The 21,157-nt window shown below is 52.5% G+C and overlaps 1 non-coding gene and 2 pseudogenes across 1 annotated transcript; 1 reads left to right on the plus strand and 2 right to left on the minus strand.

The window, feature by feature from the left end:
* Positions 1-468: 468 nt before the first annotated feature.
* LOC123351295 lies at positions 469-628 on the plus strand (annotated as a pseudogene).
* A 4,638-nt stretch (positions 629-5,266) lies between these two features.
* On the minus strand, positions 5,267-5,355 carry LOC123351300 (annotated as a pseudogene).
* An 8,375-nt stretch (positions 5,356-13,730) lies between these two features.
* On the minus strand, positions 13,731-13,921 carry LOC123351289. Its single transcript, XR_006573987.1, has one exon. It is a non-coding gene; the product is annotated as a U2 spliceosomal RNA (small nuclear RNA).
* Between the last annotated feature and the right edge of the window lie 7,236 nt (positions 13,922-21,157).

Genomic DNA, 21,157 nt, shown 5'->3' on the forward strand with positions numbered 1-21,157 from the left:
GTGACCAAGCAGGGACAGCAAATAGCAAACCCTGGAAAAAATCAGGGGGACACATTGCCTCTGGCTTCTGCCCAGGGGGAGGAGGGTTTCCAGGGGGGTCTCACCCCCTCCCCACACCGCTGAAGACCCGAGCCCAGGCAGGCACCTCCCATGGGACTGAAGCCCTGAGCCCCAGAGGCGCGTCCTGGCTCTCGAATGTCTGAAGATTGTTGTATGCGGCTCGGAGGGTCAGTAAGTTTGGCCACCCCTGCCAGGGCCGGGTTACAACCTTCTGAGGGATCCCACATGCGAGGGACCCCTCACGACTGCGATGGTCAACCCTACCGACACCCTGCAGGTTCTAGCTCTGACCCCCACAGATGCTCCGACTGCCCCAGAGCCACAGCGTGTAAGGGAGGACCTACTGCCATCCTGACCCTAGATGTACAGTACCTTCCCTCTTAACTTGTGTAAATTTGAATTTAAACATTAGCTTTAATCAAAATTTTAAATGCATTATCAGCTTAATATCTGATACGTCCTCTATCTGAGGACTATATATTAAATGGATTTTTGGAACAGGAGCTTGCTTCAGCCACTCCACGCATTGACTTGGTATTGCAGTACCTCCAGGAACAGTGCACTTCCCCTTGGAGAGCATTGTGGTTACGAAAAATAGAGAAACCAATTTCTCTAACAAGGTTGATTTTTTTGTATTGTTTCTTTTAATCAGAGCCTTAAATGATTTATCTAGCTCCTCTGGTTTCTTAGGAGTGGGCTTTTTAAAGCCTCGCTCTCCCTGCATAGCCCCACGACCTGGTTAAAAGTTGATGGGTGCTAAAGAGATCAAAGTCTCCTTAAGAAGCGCTCAAGTTGTGGAGCAGGTCACTAGGCTCAGCATAGAGTCCCTCAAACAGACAGGGCCTGGGCTCTCACTCCTCCCACCCCCCACCTGTCCCCCCGGCTGCCCCAGCCCTGGGCTCCCCCACGCCAGTGCTGACTCCGCCCGCTCCCCCGTCGCCTCCAGCCAGTCCGGCGCTGGTAGGGTTGGGGTAAGCAACGGAGACCCCCCTGGAAACCCTTCTCCCCGCTGGGCTGAAGCCAGAGGCAATGTGTCCCCCTGATTTTTTCCAGGGTTTGCTATTTGCTGGCCCTGCTTGGTCACATGGTGCCACTGGGCCCCTTCCCTGTGGCTCTCAACTTTCCTAGATGGCCTCTAGGCTCAGCACATGGTCCCTCAAACAAAGAGGCCACACTATGTGGGGCGGCAGGTTTGTAGAAATTTTGGTGGTGCCCAGAACGCCCAGAGGCTGCCCAAGGCTCAGGGAGGGAGTTTGGGTGGGGGGAGGTGGGCTGGGGTGCAGGCCCTGGGCTGTGGCAGAGGATTGGAGTGCAGGAGGGGTGCAAGGTTGGGCTCTGGGAGGGAGTTTGGGTGGGGAGGGGGTCTGGGGTGCCGTAGGCTCTGGGCTGGGGGTGGGGTGCAGGAGGGGGTGAGGGATTCAGGCTCTGGGAGGGAGTTTGTGTGGGGGAGGTTCTGGGGTGCAGCAGGCTCTGGGATGGAGTTCAGGTGCTGGTGCAGGCTCTGGGGTGGGGCTGGGGATGAGGGGTTTGGGGTGCAGGAGTGGGCTCTGGGGCTACGGCAGGGAGAAAGGACTCCCCCAGCTCTCTCCCTGCAGCAGTACCTGGGCTGGGGGCGCTGGAGGTGCCTGTCCCCATCACAGCAGCTCTGGGGCTGAGGCTGCAGGATACGCGCCCGGCCCCCGCAGGTCCAGGCTGTGGTCTGGGCGGCACCGTGGCCCAGGTTCCCTGAGTGCCTGTGTGGCCCTAAATAGGCTGCTCCGTGGCCATGCAGCTTCTAGGAAACTTAGCCCGTGGGTGCTGCGTGTGTCTGTGGTGTGCTTACTCCTTGACTGAAGTATATAGTGAGCTCTGTTTGTTTGAGGGACCCTGTGCTGAGCCTGCTATGCAAGGCTGAGCATGTGGATGAGGCTTTCATCCCCAAGCCTTTTAGGACCTGCCAACCCCTAACCAGGGGTTGGGGCTAATCATGGAGAACAAGGCTTTAAAAAGCCCCCTCTTAAGCAACCAGAGGAGCTAGCAAACAGGAGAGTTTTGTGAGGGAGCTCTCCAGGTGAAGGAGGAGCGACTACCTGACTCTTGAGGTGTGTTTGTTGCCTGTAGCAGAGGTGCTGACTTTTGTTTTTGCGGGTGGGTGCTTTTGAAAAGATAGGGGTGTGTGTATGTTTGGGGAGGGAGAGTGAAGGGGGCACTCTGCCAGCTTTTGGGGGAGGTAATTGTCAGCATTTATACTGCACACTTCTTCCATGTTCAAGTTACTGAATGTGTCTATCATTGTTATTTTTGCTGTTTTAAGAATTAAATTGTTTTGAATAAAATCATTGCAATTACGTAAAAGCTGGCTTCACTAGCATCCCAGTTTAGACATTGTGTCACTGTAGCTTTCTGGATGAAACTGTCAGCAATCTTCTTTACATCTAGCTCCCTTGGAATTGTTTTGAGGCATGTTAAGGTCAGCTGCGTTATTCAGCTGCGTCTGCCCCATTGACGACGGGAGATAATTTTGAAGTCTTCTGCAGCTGAAGAATGAGTTCAGGATGATACAGGCATAGTGAGAAGGCTTCTTATACATTTGCAGTATGCTGGAAACATAGTGCTTCCAGAGTACTGCAAATGACTCCAAGATCTTTCTTGATAGGTAACAGCTAATTTAGGCACCCTCATTTTGTGTGTATACCGTGGGAATTATATTTTCCGACGTGCATTACTTTGCATTTAACATCGACTTTCATCTGCCATTTTGTTGCCAGGTCACCCAGTTTTGTGAGATCCTCTTGTAGCTCTTTGCAGTCTGTCTGGGACTTACAAAACTACACAAGATAGTTATCATCTGCAAATTTTGCCACCTCACTGTTTACCCCTTTTTCCAGATCTCTTATGAATATGTTGACTAGGACTGGTCCCAGTACAAGCCCCTCAGGGACACCACTATTTATTTCTCTCCATTCTGAAAATGAACCATTTATTCCTACCCTTTGTTTCCTATCTTTTACTGGAGTGCATGGGAATGCTTTCATGATCTAGGGATCCTTAACAAAAAGGCTTGTTATTAAGTTATCTTAATCACCCTGTCTCTGTTTACAAACAAACTCCCTGCCCAAAGGGCAGAAGTTGTTAGCAGCACAGAACTCATCACATTCTACACTCAAGCTCTGGCTTCTGAGCACCCAGGGAGTCAGCACCTATGGGCTGTAGCTTGTGTCTGTTATGTGCTTGCAGCTTGACTGAAGTATATAGTGTGGTCTGCTCCTCTGAGGGACCCTGTGGTGAGCCTAGAGGCCTGCTAGGAAAGTGGAGCGCTTCTGAAGGAGGCTTTCCTGGGCAAGCCCTTTAGCACCTATCAAGGGGTGGGGCTCTTCAAGGGAGAACAAGGCTCCTAAGTGACCAGAGGAGCTAGAGAACAGGAGAGTTTTTTGTGGGAGATTATCCTCCCACTCCCCCCTCTAAACTTCAGTAACATTCTTTAAACTTAAGGCAATAAAACCCCCCTGATAAAAACAAAACAACAAGAAAGGAAAGAGCTGCGGGAGTCAAAAGAGAACGCAGGCAGAAGTCCAGCAACAGGATGTGGGCTATCCAGTTTATTGCATGAGCTAAGATGTGAAAAAAATTATCTAAGTTATGTCTGATTACCTGGCCTATGGGCGGGTGGCAGCCTGCTACAACATGGCAAGCCATGCAGTAAGTTGTTGGATGGTGTAGCTCTGAGGGAGTTGAGGGGGATGGGGGACAGAATCCTTCAATGACTCTGGAACGTCAGCAACTGGGAGTCCTGCTGCCAGGGCCGCCTCCAGGCACCAGCTAAGGGGCGGCCAGTAGAAAGGGGCAGCACGTCCGGGTTCGGCGGCGGGTCCCTCAGTCCCTCTCCTCCTCTTTGAGCTGCCACCGAAGAGGAGAGGGAGGGAAGGACCCGCAGCCGAATTGCTGCTGAAGACTGAAGCGAACCAGTTCAGCTGCCACCGATCAGCTTTGTTTTTTTGTTTTGTTTTTTGCCGCCTAGGGGAGCCAGCCCTGCCTGTTGCCACGGGTCAAGAACACCGAGTGCGCCATCATCACTCTGGGAGCAAGAACTATGCTGGAGAGGACCCTGGAGGATGCCATCCATGGGCGGTACATGGGAAACCTGAGATGGAAGGGCGACGCTTTTCATCAAAGCGGAGTAGTAACTTTGGGGAACCAAGCTGCTTTTATTTAGAATAGAGTCTCCATGGGGGAGTTACGCTGGAATAGGTCCTATGCTTATAGCTATGATGCCAGTCAGACGAGCCCGTCGACTGCCCGTCCTGTGGGTCCCAACAGCCAGCTCTGCTCCGTCTGCAGAGCAGGCCTTCAGTTTCCTCTCTCTAGGGTTGGCTGTGGAGCTATGGCACCACCTGCTGGTTCTGATTTCAAAACTTGGTGGCAAAATAAGTAACTGCAAGGGGGGGGAGAAGCAACTCTCTCACTGAGTGCCTGACAGGGGTAAATCATCCCCACAGAAACAGTTTAATAGCAGAGTAATGAGGAGCACTTCACAGTGGTAAAGCCTGTCACAAACACTAGATAATGTACGCTCATCACGGAGCTCCTGTGAATGAGCTTAATCTTCACTCTGCAAGCAACACCCCCATTAAGTGGCCTATCCCAAGCCACATCCTAAAAACGAGACGTTAAGTATAATGGTTTAGAATTTACAGTCTTTATTCAGGCCTAATGTGATGGTGTCAAGTTTGCAAATTAATTCCAGTTCTGCAGTTTCTCGTTGAAGTCTGTTTGTGAAGGTTTTTTGGTTGAAAAATGGCCACTTTTAAGTCTGTTTGAGTGTCTAGGAAGATTGAAGTGCTCTGCTACTGTTTTTTGAATGTTACATTTCTTTATCTGATTTGTGTTCTTTTCTTCTTTTGTGTAGAGACTGTCCGGTTTGGCCAACGTACATAGGCAGAGGGGCATTGGAATCAAGTTTACACAAGTTAAGAAGGAAGGTACTAGACATCTGGGGTCAGGCTTGAGTTACGAGAGATTACAAGTATCGGTTACAAGGTTCACAAGATACATAGAGTACATAACTGGCCTAGACCCAGATTAACTGACCTAGACTTGTTAAAGCGTCGGTGAATAAGTGATCTCGGGTATGCAACCCAAAGAATATATGTAGAGTCCAAGTCAGTATTAGTGGAACAAATTCAACAGATTCTATTTTTTCACCACTATAGTCTCCCTGAGGGGAGGCGCACCGTTCCTGGAGGTACTACAATACCAGGTCGATGCGTGGAGTGGATGGAGCAAGCTCCTATTCCATCTCCCTGTTCCAAAAAAGAACGGCCATACCGGGTCAGACCAAAGGTCCATCTAGCCCAGTATCCTGTCTACCGACAATGGCCAATGCAAAGTGCCCCAGAGGGAGTGAACCTAACAGGCAATGATCAAGTGATCTCTCTCCTGCCATCCATCTCCATCCTCTGACAAACAGAGACTAGGGACACACCATTCCTTACCCATCCTGGCAAATAGTCATTTATGGACTTAACCTCCATGAATTTATCCAGTTCCCTTTTAAACGCTGTTATAGTCCCAGCCTTCACAAAAGACGGTTACTCACCGTAGTAACTGTTGTTCTTCGAGATGTGTTGCTTCTATCCATTCCAGTTAGGTGTGCGCGCTGCGCGTGCACGGCTCTTCAGAAGATTTTTACCCTAGCAACTCCGGCGGGCCGGCTGGGCGCCCCCTGGAGTGGCGCCGCTATAGCGCAGGATATATACCCCAGCCGGCCCGTCCGCTCCTCAGTTCCTTCTTGCCGGCTACTCCGACAGTGGGGAAGGAGGGCGGGTCTGGAATGGATAGGAGCAACACATCTCGAAGAACAACAGTTACTACGGTGAGTAACTGTCTTTTCTACTTCGAGTGATTGCTCCTATGCATTCCAGTTAGGTGATTCCCAAGCCTTACGTAGGCGGTGGGGTCGGAGTTAGATGTTGCAGAACGCAACCGCTAGCCAAAGGCTGCATCAGCTCTGGACTCCTGGACCAATGAGGCAAAGGTGTGGACCGAGGACCAGGTAGGTGTACAACACATCCCCCGAAAGGGTATGCGAGCCAGGAAGGCAGCTGAGAAGCGTGAGCCCTGGCGGAATGTGCAGCAAGGTGGCTCTATGGAACATGGGCCAAACAGAGGAGGTGCGGATGCACAACGTCATTGAAGATGAAATCCTCTAGGAGGAGACAGGTATGCCCTTCGTCCGGTAGGCCGGTACGATGAAGGTTTTGGGGGCGTTACGAGAGGGCTCTGTCCGCTAGATATAGATTGCGGACGCCCTACGGATGTCGAAGGAGGGCAACCGTTGCTCTCCTTGCAAAGAGAGTGGCTTCGGAAAGAGGACCGGAAGGAAGATATCCTGGTAGATATAAAAGGCCGACACCTCCTTAGGGAGGCAGGTAGGACGTGGTAATAACTGCCCTTGTCCTTGAGGAACACAGTATCCCTTGGGCCTATTGTGAGAGTCTGAAGCTCGGAGACTCGTCTGGCCGCAGGAAAGGCTACAGGAAAACTGTCTTGCAGGACAGGTATATCAATGAGCATGTTGACATTGGCTCGAATAGGGCAGTCATAAAACTGGTTAGAACCAGATTGAAGAGCCAGGTTTATGGCGGGGCCCCACTGGGGGGGGGTATAAACGCTCCAAGCCCTGAGGAACCAGATGGAATGGAGCGGGACCTCGGCGGGAGAAACATTGCGCGTTTCGGAGCAGCAGGAGAAATGCTTCCACTCGGCCAGATACTTTAACCGAGTGGAAGATTTTCTACCACCCCGGAGAATCCTGTAGAACCGAGGCAGAACAACGTAACTCGGATCGGTTTAGCCACGCAGGAGTCCTGCTGTGAGGTGCAGGGATTACAAGACCGGGTGGTGAAGGTTGCCGTGATCCCGCATCATGGGGTCTGTGCCAAGAGGGTTGCTACCGACAGGTGTAGCAACATGGTGTGCTAGTGCTGCCCAGGCTACACTGGAGCGATCACGATCAGGGGCGCTCTGTCCCTGCGGAGTTTTAGCAGGACCTTGTGAACCAGCGGGGACAGTGGAAAGCGTACGGCAGATGGCTGATCCACGGCCTCAGGAAAATCCTCCAAGACCGAGCCTGGGGAGAGGCCTTGGAACGAGGAGAATTTCTCTCTTTCCGTTCTCGCGAGAGCGAGGAGGGCTATGCGGGGAAAGACCCACTTCTGGAAAATGGAATAGATAAAGACGGGTGGAAAGTACCATTTGTGAGACAGGAAGGATCTGCTGAGACGATCCGCCAGCTGAATCGCCTGGTACACAAGGCAGACTGCTCTCAGCTCTCGGACATTGATGTGTAAGGCCAGCTCTTGCGCTGACCGAAGGCCGTGAGTGCGAAACTACGCCAGGTGCGCACCCAGCCGAGAGATGGGCTGTCTGTCATGAGGGACCCCGAGGGGTGAATGAAACAGCATCCCTGGATACACCAGGGAGGACGCTGACTCCCGGTCGAGGGAGCCTAGGCTGCTCGGGGGAACGAGACGACCACGAGTATGCCATCTCTGCCCGGGTGGCACACCCAGGTGAGGCACGATTGAAGTGAACAGAGGCGAAGCCTGGCATGTTTGGTTGCAAACGTGCAGACAGCCATGTGACTCAGGAAACCTAGGCAAGTGCGAGCCCAAGTTGGCGGGAAGGTCCATAGACCTTGTACAATTGTTACCCTCGCCTGAAACCAAGGCTGAGGTAAGCAGGCTCTGACGAGTCTGGAGTCCAGGACGGCCCCAATGAATTCCCTTCTCTGTGTGGGAATCAGAGTGGATTTTACTATTGATCATCAGGCCTAGACACAGGAATAGGTTCGCGTCGATGCCCACATGACTGGTAACTTGGGCCCGGTGGTTCTTCGAATGAGCCACTCGTCTAGATACGGAGAACGTGTATCCAACGGTGGCGAAGAAAGGCGGCGACTACAGCCATGCACTTTGAATACCCCTGGGCTGTATAGAGGCCAACCGGGAGGGCCGTATACTGGGAATAACGATGGTAGGCCCCAAACCGAGGGTACCTTCTGTGTGGAAGAGAAATGGCGACGTGAAAACACGCGCCCTTCATATCGAGGACGGCGTACCAGTCTCCGGGATCCCAGGATGGGATGACGGTCGCCCTGGGTACCATGCGGAACTCATCTGCATCGTGACTTGTTGAGTTCCCGCAGGCCTAGGATAGGTCTGAGACCTCCCTTCGCCTAGGGGATTAGGTTTCGCCCTTAGGTACCTCCTGTATAGCTCCGATGAGGAGGAGCGTCCGCACCTCTTGCCAGAGGAATCGCTCGTGAGAGGGGTCCTTAGGAGGGGCGAGGATGGGCAGGCTTTTGCCCCATTGGTGGTCAGAAGGACCCTAATTTCGGCTCCTTTGGGGTGCGGATTGATGGCCACGACCGTGTAAGCCACGCCCGCTGGCCAAGTCCTGACTTTGTCAAGGCGCAGGGTAAGAGCGGAGGTTGGGGACGGAAACGTCGGCGCTGAATCACCGGCGTGTGCATGCCGAGAGAGAGAGAGCAAAGTGACCTTGCTGCCCTTTAGGTTCTGCAGCCTAGGGCCAGTGTTTTCAGAGAACAGGCCTGTGCCATTGAAGCGCAAGTCCTGTATAGTGTGCCGCAGCTGCGAGGGAAGGCTCGACAACTGGAGCCATGAAACGCGCCGCGTGGCAACACCCGAGGCCAGAGTCATGGCAGCAGAGTCAGCTGCGTCCAACGAGGCCTGGAGGGAAGCTCTCTCCAGCTCCGTCCTTTGCTGCAGGAGGGCATCGAACTCTTGACGGGAGTGCCGAAGAACCGACTCTGTAAATTTGCCCACCGCCACCCACAGTAGCGGATAAGCAGGGCTTGCTGGTTCGCTACACGAAGTTGCAGGGCCCCCTCCGGGTACATCTTACGGCCCAGTAAGACCACACGCCCAGCCTCTTTGGATTTAGGGGCTGGTCGCATTTCGATTAGAGGAGGGCCGGAGGGGTATGTTCCTGCCCCCGCCTCATCTGGGGAGGAGGAAGAAGAAAGGCCAGGGACAAGCGGGTCCTGTGTGGGCTCGAGCTCCTGGACGACCTCCTGATCCGGTGGGATCTGGGAGCCCGGTGCCGAACCGGGGGTTGCTCTGTACCGGTCGGACGGGGACGACTAATTGTCACCTCTGGCACCCAGAGCTCCGAGGGAACGGAGCGAGATGGGGTCACCGGTACGCCTCTGGCGTGGTAGTACACCCAAGGCGTCCAGAATGACCACTGATAGGGCTCCTGGAAGACTCTGGAGGGCACATCGGAAAACAGAGTGCTACGCATATGAAGTGTCCGCACGGGACGACACTGATGCGTGGCTGGATGGCCCTGGAGGAGCTGAAAGCTCTTGGTAGAGTCTCCGTCTGTAACTGACGTCGCTCGATGCGGCACCGGGGATTGATACCGGTAGACAGACCAGTACCGAGAACGGGACCTGCCGCCGAAGCTGTGCCGGGCGGTCGACCGAGGGTGCGAGGCTCGATGATCAGGAGTGGCTACGGGCGTCCCGGTGTCTGGGGCGGTGCCGGGAGCTGGATCGGTGCTGAGTGTCCCGGACCGGCAAACGGGATGCTGACCGGTGCCGCGAGTACTACTGGTACCAACATGGAGAACAGTGCCAAGACTGTGAGCGGCGTCGAGACCTAGATCGGTGACGGGACCGAGAACATCTGCGGGACCGCGACCCTGAACGGTGCCGCTCTGCGGTGCCGACGTAGGGTGGTCTGATCAAGGCAGGCTTGCCCATCGACTATGTAACCCGCACCGGCGGTGACGGGGGTTGAGGCAGCGCAGATGCTGTCGTTGCAATCAGCTCCCTCGCCTTGGACACTGTCTCCGGCGTGGAGGGAACAGTGAGCTCGACCATAGCTCGCACCACGGATGCAGCTGCATAGCGAGCTCGACCACGGTCCGTACCGGGGAGTGATCCAGCACCGGACTCGACGGCTTTTGCCTGGCCGGAGTTAATGGTGCGGGCATTGTCGGTGCCGCGGCAGACATCGGTGCCGGGCGATCCGATGGAGCATAGCGCTCGGCTGCGGAGCAGGCGGCTCGGACGCAGCTTCAGAGCGAGCTCGACCACGGTCCGTACCGGGGAGCTTTCCGGCACCGGACTCGACGGCTCTTGCCTGGCCGGAGTTAATGGTGCGGATATTGACGGTGCCGCGGCAGACATCGGTGCCGGGCGATCCCACTGAACATAGCGCTCGGCTGCGGAGCAGGCGGCTCGGACGCAGCTTCCTAGCGAGCTCGACCACGGTCCGTACCGGGGAGCTTTCCAGCACCGGACTCGGTGCCGTGGCAGACATCGGTGCCGGGCGATCCCACTGAACATAGCGCTCGGCTGCGGAGCAGGCGGCTCGGACGCAGCTTCAGAGCGAGCTCGACCACGGTCCGTACCGGGGAGCTTTCCAGCACCGGACTCGACGGCTCTTGCCTGGCCGGAGTTAAAGGTGCGGATGTTGTCGGTGCCGCGGCAGACATCGTGCCAGGCAATCCGACTGAGCATAGCGCTCGGCTGCGGAGCAGGCATCTCAGACGCAGCTTCAGAGCGAGCTCGACCACGGTCCTTACATGGGAGCTTTCCAGCACCGGACTCGACGGCTCTTGCCTGGCCGAAGTAAATGGTGCGGGTATTGTCGGTGCCGCAGCAGACACCGGTGCCAGACGATCCGATCGAGCATAGCGCTCGGCTGCAGAGGCGGCGGCTCGGACGCAGCAAGGATATTGTGCCTCTTCATCCTCCAGGAGAGGGATCCATGCCGAGGGTACGTCGGAGCCAGCGACGGTCGTGCCAGGAGGCCTTGGCGGTACTGGCAATCCGGTGCCGAGGGAGCGCGCCTTGAAAACTAACTAGCGCTCCGCGCCGAGAGCGGAGGAGCAAGAGCTGCCTCCCTCAGGAGCTGTGTAAAACGAAAGCCCCGCTCCCCTTTGTTCACGGATTAAAGGCCTCACAAATGCGGCACTTATCTGTGAGGTAAGATCCCTCGAGGCACTTAGGAGAAGATCTCTTGTCGGCAGCGGCTTGTGGCCGGCCGAGCATTAGAAAACCCTGTGGACCGGGCATCGGACCCGGCACCGGGTGAGGGGAAGGGGATAAACCCCGAACCCCTGTAAAATATATACACTATACTATTCTACAAACAAACAGAGTTAACTACAACTATAAACAGAACGAGAGAAAACTACGAGTAGCTAGGGAAGTGGAGGTCAGCTAAGCTGCGCTCCACTGTTCCAACAGCCGTCATGGGCGGAAAGAAGGAACTGAGGAGCGGACGGGCCGGCTGGGGTATATATCCTGCGCTATAGCGGCGCCACTCCAGGGGGCGCCCAGCCGGCCCGCCGGAGTTGCTAGGGTAAAAATCTTCCGAAGAGCCGTGCACGCGCGGCGCGCACACCTAACTGGAATGCATAGGAGCAATCACTTGAAGAAGAACCTCCTCAGGTAAGGAGTTCCACAAGTTGACTGTGCGCTGCGTGAAGAACTTCCTTGTATTTGTTTTAAACCTGCTGCCTATTAATTTCATTTGGTGGCCCCTAGATCTTGTATTATGGGAATAAGTAAATAACTTGTCCTTATCTACTTTCTCCACATCACTCATGATTTTATATACCTCTATCATATCCCCCCTTAGTCTCCTCTTTTCCAAGCTGAAGAGTCCTAGCCTCTTTAATCTTTCCTCATATGGGACTCTCTCCAAACCCCTAATCATTTTAATTGCCCTTTTCTGAACCTTTTCTAGTGCCAGTATGTCTTTTTTGAGATGAGGAGACCACATCTGTACGCAGTATTTGAGATGTGGGCATACCATGGATTTACATAAGGGCAATAAGATATTCTCAGTCTTATTCTCTATCCCCTTTTTAATGATTCCTAACATCCTGTTTGCTTTTTTGACTTCCTCTGCACACTCCGTGGACATCTTCAGAGAACTATCCACGATGACTCCAAGATCTTTTTCCTGACTCGTTGTAGCTAAATTAGCCCCCCATCATATTGTATGTATAGTTAGGGTTATTTATTCCAATGTGCATTACTTTACATTTATCCACATTAAATTTCATTTGCCATTTTGTTGCCCAGTCACTTAGTTTTGTGAGATCTTTTTGAAGTTCTTCACAGTCTGCTTTGGTCTTAACTATCTTGAGCAGTTTAGTATCATCTGCAAATTTTGCCACCTCACTGTTTACCCCTTTCTCCAGATCATTTATGAATAAGTTGAATAGGATTGGTCCGAGGACTGACCCTTGGGGGGGGAACACCACTAGTTACCCCTCTCCACTCTGAGAATTTACCATTAATTCCTACCCTTTGTTCCCTGTCTTTTAACCAGTTCTCAATCCATGAAAGGACCTTCCCTTTTATCCCATGACAGCTTAATTTACGTAAGAGCCTTTGGTGAGGGACCTTGTCAAAGGCTTTCTGGAAATCTAAGTACACTACGTCCACTGGATCCCCCCTGTCCACACGTTTGTTGACCCTTTCAAAGAACTCTAATAGATTAATAAGACACGATTTCCCTTTACAGAAACCATGTTTGTTTTTCTACGTGTCTGACAATTTTATTCTTAACTATTGTTTTAACTAAGTTGCCCAGTACCGACGTTAGACTTACCGGTCTGTAATTGCCGGGATCACTTCTAGAGCCCTTTTTAAATATTGGCATTACATTAGCTAACTTCCAGTCTTTGGGTACAGAAGCCGATTTAAAGGACAGGTTACAAATTTTAGTTAATAGTTCCACAACTTCACATCTGAGTTCTTTCAGAACTCTTGGGTGAATGCCATCTGGTCCCGGTGACTTGTTAATGTTGAGTTTATCAATTAATTCCAAAACCTTCTCTAGTGACACTTCAATCTGTGACAGTTCCTCAGATTTGTCACCTACAAAAGCCGGCTCAGGTGTGGGAATGTCCCTAACATCCTCAGCTGTGAAGACTGAAGCAAAGAATCCATTTAGTTTCTCCGCAATGACTTTATCGTCTTTAAGCGCTCCTTTTGTATCTCGATCATCAAGGGGCCCCACTGATTGTTTACCAGGCTTCCTGCTTCTGATGCACTTGAAAAACATTTTGTTATTACCTTTGGAGTTTTTGGCTAGCCCTTCTTCAAACTCCTCTTTGGCTTTTCTTATTACACTCTTGCACTTAATTTGGCAGTGTTTATGCTCCTTTCTATTTGCGTCACTAGGATTTGACTTCCACTTTTTAAAGGAAGTCTTTTTATCTCTCACTGCTTTTTACATGGTGGTTATGCCACGGTGGCTCTTTTTTAGTTTTTTTACTGTGGGGTATACATTGAAGTTGGGCCTCTATTCTGGTGTCTTTAAAAAGCACCCATGCAGCTTGCAGGGATTTCACTTTAGTCACTGTACCTTTTAACTTTTGTTTGTTTAACTAACCCCCTCATTTTTGCATAGTTCCCACTTTTGAAATTAAATGCCACAGTCATCCGCAGTCAGGACCTGGTTGTCCGCGTAAGCAGGGTGAAGCCATCTGTGCTGTTACAGATCCGCTCACAGCAATGTGGCCTTCAATGGGAGCAATCTGTCAGAGACAAGCGCTGCGCCACCATGCCATCACACCACTGATGCCTGGGGGAATCAGGCTTTTTACAGAATCTATTTTTTCACAGCAATAGTCTCCCCGAGGGGAGGTGCACCGTTCCTGGAGGTACTGCAATACCAGGTCGATGCGTGGAGTGGATGGAGCAAGCTCCTATTCCATCTCCCTGTTCCAAAAATCCATTTAATATATAGTCCTCAGATAGAGGACGTATCAGATATTAAACTGATAAGAACAGATACTACACTTGATCTTAGCCAAAAGGCCGAGAAGCGATAACGATTGCTGCAAAACGAGGCAGCCCTACCTCTGCCGCAGCTTTCTACGTCACCGTGAGGAGCTCCCGGACAGGGACCAAATGCCGTCAATGAGACTTTGACAACTAGGAAACTCTTCAGTGACAATCGCTCCCCCTAAATGACTCCTAAGTAATAATTCCAAGCAGGAACTCAACACACCATTCTGCTCAAAAAAAACCCCCAAAACCCGAGAATTCTTTCAGTCTGGTTACTTGGGTTCATCTCGCTGCTTTCCCTGGCTGCTGTTGCATTCTTCTAAATTACATAAACCCACCCACTTCCTGTGACGTACTCCGTCACTGTTAACTCTTGCAGCGAAACAGATGAAAGAAAATGTTTGCAAGCGCTATCCGGGGTGGCCAAACCGCATGCCGCTCCTTTACAGTTACACTGCGGCTCCTGGAGCTCCCCATTTCCCCCCCCCCCCCCGCCGCCCCATTCTCCACCTACCAGACTGCGGGGGAGCTCAGGGCTTCTGCCCTGCGGCACAGGAGTGGGGTTAGGGGCTTCTGGTGGAGGAGACTGATGCCTGCCACTTTTGATGCACAGAATGCTTAGGGCAGATTGCCTAGAAAATGCTGCAAGAAAAGCTGACATTTTCTACAAACCTGCTGCCCCACATAGTGCGGCCTCTAGGAAAGTTGAGAGCCATAGGGAAGGGGCCCAGTGGCACCATGTGACCAAGCAGGGCCAGCAAATAGCAAACCCTGGAAAAAATCAGGGGGACGGGGGGGGGCTATTGCCTCTGGGCTGGGGGTGGAGGTTCAGGAGAGGGTGGGGGTGCAGGCTCTGGGCTGGGGGTTCAGGAGGGGGTGAGGGGTGCAGGCTCTGGGCCCCCTCCCTGCACGGCAGCTTCTGGAGCAGGAAAGCTGGGAGCTGCAGGGAGAACCGCTGCGTTTGCTGCTACCTCTCCTCAAGGAACTGAAGCAGAGGCCCCGCTCTGCAGCTCCCAGCTGTTTGCTGCTGTTTCTCCCTGCAGAGCTAAAACCTGGGAGCTGAAGGGAGGGGCTGTGCCCCTGTATCTGGGGGGGGGGGGCAGCTAAACCTTAAAATTGTGCCCACCCTCTCAGCAGACACCAGTCTCCTCCAGCAGAAGCCCCTAGCCCCACTACCCTGCCGCAGGGCAGAAGCCCTGAGCTCCCCACCAGTCTGGTAGATGGAGAATGGAGGCGGCGGGGGGCAGAAATGGGGAGCTCCAGGAGCCGCAGTGTAACTGTAAAAGAGCGGCATGGGGTTTGGCCACCCGGGATAGCGCTTGCACACATTTTCTTTTATCTGTTTTGCTGCAAGAGTTAACAGTGAGGGAGTACGTCACAGGAAGTGGGAGGGGGGGGTGCAGGCTCTGGGAGGAGGTGGGGAGGGAGTGCAGCGCTTACCTGGGGCTCCTGGGCTGGGAGAGGGGCCTCCGCATGCGGCTACCCCCAGGCACTGCCCCCGCAGCTCACTATTGACCACAAGGGCACTTGGGGTGGGGGCAGCACATGCGGAGGACGGACCCACCCTGCCCAGGGGCCATAGGGAGGGGCTGGCAGCTACGTGGAGCAAGCAGACAGGAACCAGGCAGGAAGCGGCTTAGCTCTGCTGCACTGCTGGTGGTGGGTGGGGGCCCCAGGCTGTTTTAAATCGCATATATGGGGGGGGGGAAGCACCTGCGGGTGGAAGGCGAGGCCGAGGGAGAGACCCAGCCTCAAAGAGTGCTGAGTCGGGCCCTGGGCAGGGGTGAAAGTGAGGCAGTACGGGCTGGTACAGCGTACTGGTAAGAAACCAATACCAGCCCATACGCAACCCACAGTAGAGCGCTGCCGCGGCAGTGCTTTAACATCACAGCCCCTTCCCTGTCGGTGGCCCTGCCGCTACGGACCCTTTAATGCCCCTGCCCCTTTTGCCTCCCTCCCTCCGCCCCAGCACCCGGCTGCCAATGGGGGTGGGAGTGGGGCAAAGGGAGCATCTGCCCTGGGTCTGGCAGTTTAAAAGGGCCCAGGGCTGCTGCTGCTGCTGCAGCCGGAGCACCAGGCCCTTTACGTTGCTACTGGCGCCCTGGGTGGCGTGGGCCAGGCAGCCTGGAAGGGCTGGCTGGCTGGGGGATGCTGACCGCCCAGCCCCGCCCCTTCCAGGAGCCAGAGCCAGCCCCCACACTGGTAAGTCTTCCGAGTTGCTTTCACCCCGGCCAGGAATATTCCTGGTGCCCAGGCACCACGGACCCCTAGAACTTGCCGCCTATGCACACTATATACTTCAGTAAAGCAGTAAGCATAACTCACTCACTCACCCCCCCAGGGGTCATGTTGTTGTTCCTCCTTTACCTGGAGAACTCCCTCGCAAAACTCGTGTTAGCCGCTCCTGTTCGCTAGTTCCTCTGGTCGCTTGAAGCCTTGTTCTCACATAATACAATCCCACTCTTAAATTTATCCAGCTCTAATTTAGCTATTTGTCCCGACTACTCCATTCTTTGCAATGCGTCTGCCACCCACCCCACCACCAGAAAACTACCCTCAATACGTTTTCCCTGAACAGCTTACCTCTTAATTCTTAGTTGAGTTGAGCGTAAGTGTCGGGAACGGAATCGGCTCAGGATAGCGTGCATGTGTAGTGGTTTGAGGAGAAAGAGCAAGGAACTGGACTGGTACTGCAAGAAACTAAGTACCTTAGGCAAGCCTTACTGTATGTTTGAGATAGTTTATGTGAGAACAGAAAAGCCCACTGGGGCTACCGTAGAGCGTGGGGGTCAGGGCTAGTTTAAGGCATAGGCTAACTAAGGTACAGCTTAGGGCCTTGCAATACGAGAGGCCTCTAAACAAGAAAAAAATGACTCCATTTCAAATGTTAATCAAAATTGATTGATTGATAAAGGAGATACGAGGAAAAAGATTCTCTAAATATAGAGATTTTTGTTCAAATATGACAAATATACACATCTGGCTACACAAATACCCTTACCCTTTACTAATTGTTCATTGACCGGTGCGAGGCCAGGGCTGAGAGGGAAAAAGAACAAAAATATATACTAGTTTGACAAGTGCTATTATTATTCCTATGAGTACGTCTGCTGTAAGTCTCCTAATGCAGGGTTTTGTTGGCCGGCCGCTATAAAAATCAGGGGAAAATGTGAGGTCACCTCACGTCATGAAACAATCCTGCCAAGCTCATACTCGTATGGGACTCGTCCTAGGAGCGAGGTCCTGTATAGCGTCCCCCTTGGCTGGTGATAGCCGGAAGGGCGCCGTCTTTTGTTTATGGTCCAGCACGCTCAGTCGTATAGTGCCTTCGCTCCTGTTTTTATTCATTTTCTGAAGCGTTTGTGTGTTCTTCTTTTGATCTGTCCATACGTACAATTGTGTATTTCAGCGCGCACGCCGCTTTCCGCTTCATGCGCTACCCATGCTTCACATGACTGAGTTTGCAGGTGATGGTTTTACGGACTTGGGTGGAGCAGATCTTGAGGAGGATACGTTTGTTTTGGCTTCCCTCCATCAGTTTCGGGAAACTTCACAGTAAATATTACAGAGTGCTGAGGAAAGGATAAATAGAGGGTTTTGAGAGAAGCGAAGGAAGATCTATATCGATCTATCTATCAAAATATTCTGAGAACTTGGTGAGCAAGTGATTTCAAACTATGTGCATATGATTTATAGGCTATTAAAGCCTAGAATAGTTATTATATTTGCTTGAATACAGGCTAGCTCTTCTCACTCTCTCAATGCCTGTCAAACTATTACCATTCTCTCTCTTTCGCGTATCTAGCTTGTCAGTGTGTGTCTGTGGTGTCTTCCTCGAGATTAATTAATTACTGGTCCTGGATGAGACAGAAGATAGAGAAGCGAACAGTAAGAGAGATGTCAGCTTTTCTTGCAGCATGTTCTAGGCAATCTGCCCTAAGCATTCTGTGCATCAAAAGTGGCAGGCACCAGTCTCCTCCAGCAGAAGCCGCTAACCTCACTACTCTGCCGCAGGGGATATCAGTTGGCGGCTCCTCCATGGGGCTGTGAGCACGGGCGTGTACTTGGCGCGGTTTACCCCTGTCCCAGGCACCTGCCCCTTCTGCGGCGTGAGGGAGACCCTGGCGCACATTTACGTAGAGTGCGCCAGGCTGCAGCCCCTATACCAGCTCCTCACCAACATCCTGTTGCATTTCTGGCTGCACTTTTCCCCTCACCACCTCCTCCACGCACTCCCTATCCGTGGCCCCACAAAGTCGCGGGACCTCCTGGTCAACCTCCTCCTCGCCCTGGCTAAAATGGCCATCTACGTGACCAGGGAGAGGCGGTTGGCCAATGGAGACTCCTGCGACTGTTTGGCTTGTTTCCGATCCTTAGTCCGTTCACGTCTCCAGGGCGGAGTTCCTCTGGGCGGTGTCCGCTGGCTCCCTTGACGCCTTCGAGGAGCAGTGGGCGCTGACCGGGGTTCTCTGCTCGGTGTCCCCGTCAGGCTCCCTTCTTATGACCCTTTGACCGCACTCCTGTCCCTGTTCTTTTAGTAGTTGTCCCCCGCAATTAGTGGGTTTCTGAGGCCCTGTGGAACCTCCCCTTAGGATGGGGGGGGATCCGTTAGCATGGGGCGGGCTTTGCCTGCCCCGTTTCCCGGAAACCCAATAGATACTCTGCCGCAGGGCAGAAGCCCTGAGCTCCCCCGCAGTCTGGTAGGTGGAGAATGGGGCGGCGGAGGGGAAATGGGGAGCTCCAGGAGCCGCAGTGTAACTGTAAAAGAGCGGCATGCGGTTTGGCCACCCGGGATAGCGCTTGCACACATTTTCTTTCATCTGTTTCGCTGCAAGAGTTAACAGTGACGGAGCACGTCACAGGACGTGGGTGGGTTTATGTAATTTAGAAGAATGCAACAGCAGCCAGGGAAAGCAGCGAGATGAACCCAAGTAACCAGACTGAAAGAATTCTCGGGTTTTGGGGTGTTTTTTTTTAAAGCAGAATGGTGTGTTGAGTTCCTGCTTGGAGTTATTACCTGGGAGTCATTTGGGGGGAGCGATTGTCGCTGAGGAGTTTCCTGGTTGTCAAGGTCTCATTGACGGCATTTGGTCCCTGCCCGGGAGCTCCTCACGGTGGCATAGGGAGCTGCGGCGGATGTGGGGCTGCCTCGTTTTGCAGCAGTCGTTGTCGCTTCTCGGCCTTTTGGCTAAGATCAAGTGTAGTATTGTGTATATGTATATGCTGCCCAACACCAAAACGCTAACATCCCCCCACAACCTGTATGTTACCCCCAATGACACAATAACTGATGCTTCAAACACTTTGTATCGTTTATTTTCAAATATTCCCTAATAAACTTTAAATGAGTGATGTACTTGATCTGGGCTCAGAGAGCCGAGAGGCACAGAGCTTTGCAGGGCGCGGGGAGTTTTGATCTGTTTTTTTTGCTGGCTGTACCTTGAACTCACCCACCGTATATCCTGCATTGGGGACGTTGCAGACTGTATATGTTATGTAAAGCTCTGTGCTTCTGGGCCTTTTGGCTAGGATCACAAGTGTGCTTCTGGGCCTTTTGGCTAGGATCACAAGTGTGCTTCTGGGCCTTTTGGCTAGGATCACAAGTGTGCTTCTCGGCCTTTTGAGAGGCACAGAACTTTGCAGGGCGCGGGGAGTTTTGATCTGTTTTTTGCTGGCTGTACCTTGAACTCACCCACCGTATATCCTGCATTGGGGACGTTGCAGACTGTATATGTTATGTAAAGCTCTGTGCTTCTCGGCCTTTTGGCTAAGATCACAAGTATGCTTCTCGGCCTTTTGGCTACTCGGCCTTTTGGCTAAGATCACAAGTGTGCTTCTCGGCTCGGCCTTTTGGCTAAGATCACAAGTGTGCTTCTCGGCTCGGCCTTTTGGCTACTCGGCCTTTTGGCTAAGATCACAAGTGTGCTTCTCGGCCTTTTGGCTAAGATCACAAGTGTGCTTCTCGGCCCGGCCTTTTGGCTACTCGGCCTTTTGGCAAAGATCACAAGTGTGTTTCTCGGCCCGGCCTTTTGGCTACTCGGCCTTTTGGCTAAGATCACAAGTGTGCTTCTCGGCCTTTTGGCTAAGATCACAAGTGTGCTTCTCGGCTCGGCCTTTTGGCTAAGATCACAAGTGTGCTTCTCGGCTCGGCCTTTTGGCTACTCGGCCTTTTGGCTAAGATCACAAGTGTGCTTCTCGGCCTTTTGGCTAAGATCACAAGTGTGCTTCTCGGCCCGGCCTTTTGGCTACTCGGCCTTTTGGCTAAGATCACAAGTGTGCTTCTCGGCCTTTTGGCTAAGATCACAAGTGTGCTTCTCGGCCTTTTGGCTAAGATCACAAGTGTGCTTCTCGGCCTTTTGGCTAAGATCACAAGTGTGCTTCTCGGCCTTTTGGCTAAGATCACAAGTGTGCTTCTCGGCCCGGCCTTTTGGCTACTCGGCCTTTTGGCTAAGATCACAAGTGTGCTTCTCGGCCCGGCCTTTTGGCTACTCGGCCTTTTGGCTAAGATCAAGTGTAATAACGAAGGGGGGGCGAGACCCGTGGACCCCCCCGTTGGACTCTATCCCCTAAGCCCTGAACCCACCAAACCGTACTCCACCATGTGAGGGTCGTCCTAACCCCATTACTCAGCCCGCTTATTCATGCCCCTGACTATCTGTAACCTGTTTGTATGAGTGATGTACCCTCACTGTTTACTGACTGTATCTTGAATTCACCCACAGTATACCCCGCATTGGGGACATGACAGACTGTGTATATGTATATGCTGCCTAACACCAAAACGTTAACATTCCCCCACAACCTGTATGTAACCCCCAATGACATATTAACTGACACTTCAAACACTTTGTATCGTTTATTTTAAATATTCTCTAATAAAATTTAAATATCAACCTCCACGGTGAGAGGGTGAGCGTGCTTACGCGGATGGCCTGGTCCTGATTGTGGATGACTGTGGCATTTAATTTCAAAAGCGGGAACTATGCAAAAATGAGGGGGTTAGTTAAACAAACAAAAGTTAAAAGGTACAGTGACTAAAGTGAAATCCCTGCAAGCTGCATGGGTGCTTTTTAAAGACACCAGAATAGAGGCCCAACTTCAATGTATACCCCACAGTAAAAAAACTAAAAAAGAGCAACCGTGGCTTAACCACCATGTAAAAGAAGCAGTGAGAGATAAAGACTTCCTTTAAAAAGTGGAAGTCAAATCCTAGTGAGGCAAATAGAAAGGAGCATAAATACTGCCAAATTAAGTGCAAGAGTGTAACAAGAAAAGCCA

Source organism: Mauremys mutica, chromosome 16 (genome assembly GCF_020497125.1).
Source record: "Mauremys mutica isolate MM-2020 ecotype Southern chromosome 16, ASM2049712v1, whole genome shotgun sequence".
NCBI classification, from domain to species: Eukaryota; Metazoa; Chordata; order Testudines; family Geoemydidae; genus Mauremys; species Mauremys mutica.